Source organism: Amblyomma mixtum, chromosome 1 (genome assembly GCF_055824585.1).
Source record: "Amblyomma mixtum isolate Tamu chromosome 1, ASM5582458v1, whole genome shotgun sequence".
NCBI lineage: Eukaryota > Metazoa > Arthropoda > Arachnida > Ixodida > Ixodidae > Amblyomma > Amblyomma mixtum.
The window spans coordinates 148,252,053-148,256,333 of record NC_143012.1 but is presented as its reverse complement, the minus strand read 5'-3'; the positions used below and the strand labels follow the sequence as shown (position 1 = coordinate 148,256,333).

The following is a 4,281-nucleotide window of genomic DNA, read 5'->3' as shown; positions in this document are numbered from 1 at the left end:
TCAAAAACTACTTCTTTCTTTTTTTAATGTGCGTGGTGGACTACTACGCCACCAGTCGGCGATGGTCATACGACGAGCCGGTGGCGCAGTTGTTCGAGAACTCTCCGCAAGGCAAGTTGCTCCTTAAGGTGCTTTAGGCTGCTGTCGTTTCTGTTTTTATGCGAAGCATACTAAAATAGCCCAACCCAGCTCCTCGAGCGCGGCGGTGTCGTTACCATTGACCTTTCGTGACCTCCATGCCATACCACGTGATGCGTGACGTCACAGCAGATGAAAAACGGGGGCCCAACTCGCGCCGTCGCGCGAGGAGTCGCGACCAAGGAGGACCACGTGATGCGTGACGTAACGACATAGGAGAAACGGGGCCCCAGCTCGCGCCGTCGCGCGAGGCGTCGCGACCAATGTGTTTCCTGCTTCTGCCGCTAGGTGCGCTGTAGTGAACACATGATGCTGGAGCGGCGGTATACAAGGGGGTGCGCCTGCCTCTGCTAGGCGTACACGGGATAGAGATGCCTCCTGGAGACAGGGCTGCTCGTTGGAATGAGAAGCAAAAGTTACGGCGTGCTACAGAGACTGATGAAGAGCGTGAAGAACGTCTAGCCAAGCGGCGTTCTCGATATGCAACTCGGCGACAATATGCTTCGCATCTGACTAGGCTTAACCTAAGCTAAGCCTCAGCCATTTTTTGTAAGCGTTCGAATAGTTCTTGTGCTACTTTTTGTTGTTCGACACGTGCTTGTATACCTGCTTAGTAGCCTCTGAAAAATCCTGCGATGAGTTTAGCGCCTTGCTTTCTCGACTTTTATCGTCAGCGTTCCAATACCTCTAGCACGAAGCCATGATCGTACCCTACTTCCGCGACCGCAAATCATGGATAGCCCCGGACCTTCAAAACTGAACGCGGCGCAGTTTTTGTTTCAAACTTTCCCCGACGCCGACGATAATTGAGTCTGCTCATTGCTGCGTAAGAAAAAGGAAAAAAACATGCTGCGGGAATTTTTTCTTTAGTTACTTTCCAGAAGCCCTATATATCGGATACCTTACAGGTAGACCTAGTGTAGGGGTCGTTGACTGCTCAAGCGACGCTGCGATTGTTCGACTGTGTTACTAAACCCTCGGGGCACAGAAAAATTTAAGGGGGGCACTTTGTTGACCTAAACTGCGGTGAGGCGAAAGCCTCAAGCGCGGTGTTGCTGCTTGTGTGACTGATTCGTTTTTAGGATGTTAGGCTTCGCCTCTAAGAGTGCAACGCGACAGCGTCTTGCAACGCTGCCAGAGAGTCCATAGAACGCCATCGCCCGTTCTGGTTCTACGCCTTCCTCGACTGTAAATTGGTTTTTGAGGAAAGGAAATGTATCTCTCTCGCGTATCTGGGTGGACACCTAAACCTCGCGGTAACGGGAAGGGAGGAAGATGGGAGAGAACGAAGACACCGTATTCACTTGACGCGCCTTTGTTCATTCCAAACCACCGAGCTGGCATGGCGGAGTGGTTAGGATGCTCGTCTCGCACTACGGAGACTGGAGTTCGCTTTCCGAGCTCGACAAATTTCCTACTCGCTTTTATTAAGGCGAAAGCCTTTAATGGCTCGTACTGTCGTGACCAAGACGTGTTAGAACAAATTTGTCCGCGATTCGGAATGGTCGAAATGGCTGTGACGTCACTGCGCACGAATTCCGAAATATGTGAGACAGTTACTGCGCAATTTCCTTTCCTCAAATACAATTTCGACTGGTGTCCACCGAGATGTGTGCGACAGTTACTGCGTAATTTCCTTTCCTCAAATACAATCTTAATTTTCTTCATTACGGCCCCTCTTTCTTCTTTCACTCCCACTTCCTCACGTCCTGTACGGTGCGGTTCAGGTGTCCACCGAGATGAGAGAGAATTACAGCGCCATTTCCTTTCCTCAAACAGCGTTGCGTTCAAAGTGCAGCGCATCGCGCCGAACGAGTGGTGGCGTTCCGTGAACTCCCTGGCAGCGCTACAACACGCTGTCGCATTCCACTCCTAAAGGCAAAGATTAATCGTCATTAATTGACAGTTAATTAATGCACCAACAGAATGTGAAGTGAACAATCGCGTAGCAGAATGCAGCACTCAGGCTTTCGCCTTTCATCACTTTAGCCGCTAAGTTCCTCGTATTTTTTTATTTATCTGGTCTGACTACAAAGGTTAATCAGGCTACTTTGTCAATTAAGCAATTAACTAAACTCAGTCCCACTTACTTGGGTCATCACTATACGATCCTTTTAATTGGTTGCATGGTTACTAGCCAAAGTATAATTAGCCCCGTTTAAAATTCGCGCACTGTGATGTCACGACCGTTTCGACCAATTGAAAAGCGTGACATTTCTGTCGACAACTCCTGCTTAGAACGATGAGGCATTAAAGGCTTCCGGCTTAAAATTACGCAGCATTCCATGCGGCAGCGAACGTGCCTCTGGCTCGTGAACTGGCGCTGCGTGTTTTAAGATGCTTGCTTCGCTCGTTCTGGCTTGCGCCACGGCGCTGTGGTGAATATGGCGGCGCTGCGCAGATTCTTTGCTGAGCTGTCAGAGTGGCCATGCCGTATATGTAGTTGAGCATAATTCTCCCGAAGCGCAGTATTGTAATATTTGCTCGCATTAATTAGCTGATTGCTTTCTGGGGACGCAGGTGACCGAAAAGTGTCGTAACAATGTCGCTCCTGAGGCGAAGGCGGGAAGAGTTTGCGACATATTTGCACCCGTACTTCGCTACCTTTGTCACCAGCGACTACGTAGCCACGCTCAGTGTGCCAGAAGAGAAGTACTTGCCCATGATTACTTTACACTACGGTGATTGGACAGATGATGTTGCCATTAAAGTAGGCAGCCACGTCCTGTGCCGCTGCACGGGATACCCTGCGAAAAGAGTTCGTCGACGCCTCTATAAGGCGTGGCTCGCCGCGTTTGATGCGCAAGAGTGGCCTGACACATTCGATCGTCTATTGCTGGATTGCGTGGCAGCCCCGCCCTCCCCATCAGACCCGGCAAAGCCACTGTTTGAGTATTGTTTCGGCTAGCTACTGCGACAGCGCACCCCGAAGGGGCTTTCCTAGACATCAGTACCTTGAAACCCCTCTTCATGAGCGTCAAATCGGGTGATGCAGACTTCCAAGTCGGCTGAAGGTTTCGTGGCTCACTTGGCCGGTTTGCTGTCTGTTGACTACCGGGAGGCCCTGAACGAAGCAGGGCTAATTGTCGGCTTTGTGAGCCTTCTGTGCTGTTAACGACAACCGCCTCACGACCGTATTCCGTGACCTCGGGAAACTCGGGCTGGCATCAGTGCTCCCCACGTCGTTCGCGGGAGAACTGCCTTGCCCCGCCACAGCCAATCTAGAGAAGCTGCGCACCAGTTGTGGTTCGCGCCAGTGCCTACTCAGACCGTCCTTCCCTGCCGTGGCTGTCGGGCAGTATACGCTCCATCTGAGGGCGGGTGATGATGCTCCAAAGAAGGACGTTTCCTTCTTAGAGCAGGCATTCATGTCCCGTACAAGATTTCAGGGCTCGAGTCTGTTGGTCTGTTGGAAACGTTCTCGAGAACAACTCGCCTTGCCATGGACTACCAGAACCGAATGATGGGAGGCAAGAGCAGCAGTGCCTGGACAAGGAAACTATTGGATGTCTACTTGAGCAACGTGGCCTGTCCGGGGAAGGAGCAGACGTCGGCTCCGTGGTCTCGTGTCATAGACCCAGCTTTATTCAGGGGGCTCGAGGTAGCGGAAGGACGGGGCTACGCGCTCAAGATCACGTGCTTCCTGGGACGCAACACGCGGGGCCTGCTGCACAAGAAATGGAACGAATTGGAGCACGACACCACGCTCGAATCTCAAGTGGATGCAGCGAACGTCTGGGCCGACCGCTTCCGCGAACTCCTTTACAAGGGACTGTTGCGCCCAGTCGAGGCCAGTACTGCAAGCGCCCCCAACTAAGAGGACATGGTTCCGCTCGGAAAGTTGCGCAACGACTGGAGGACGCCGTAAAATATTTTGTTGTCAATTGCAGCGATACTTGCAGTGAAATTTCCTCGTTTTTGTTTCTCGCTATTGCGTTGATTAAATGACGGTCATTAATTGGCTTGATGTGGCACTGTGCTTTTTTGTGCTTTTTCCACTGTTATGTTTGTGAATGACTTAGTGCATTATTCCCTAAATAACGGCCATTGGAGATCGCACTGTACTTTTTCCATTTTCTCCTCTTATTTATCTTTTTGATTGTTTTCTGTTTGTGAATGGCTTAGTGCATTATTGCCTAAATG

The 4,281-nt window shown here is 51.0% G+C and overlaps 1 pseudogene; it reads left to right on the top strand.

The window, feature by feature from the left end:
* The first annotated feature begins 2,555 nt into the window (after window positions 1-2,555).
* LOC149367914 (uncharacterized) lies at window positions 2,556-4,071 on the top strand (annotated as a pseudogene).
* Window positions 4,072-4,281: the final 210 nt, after the last annotated feature.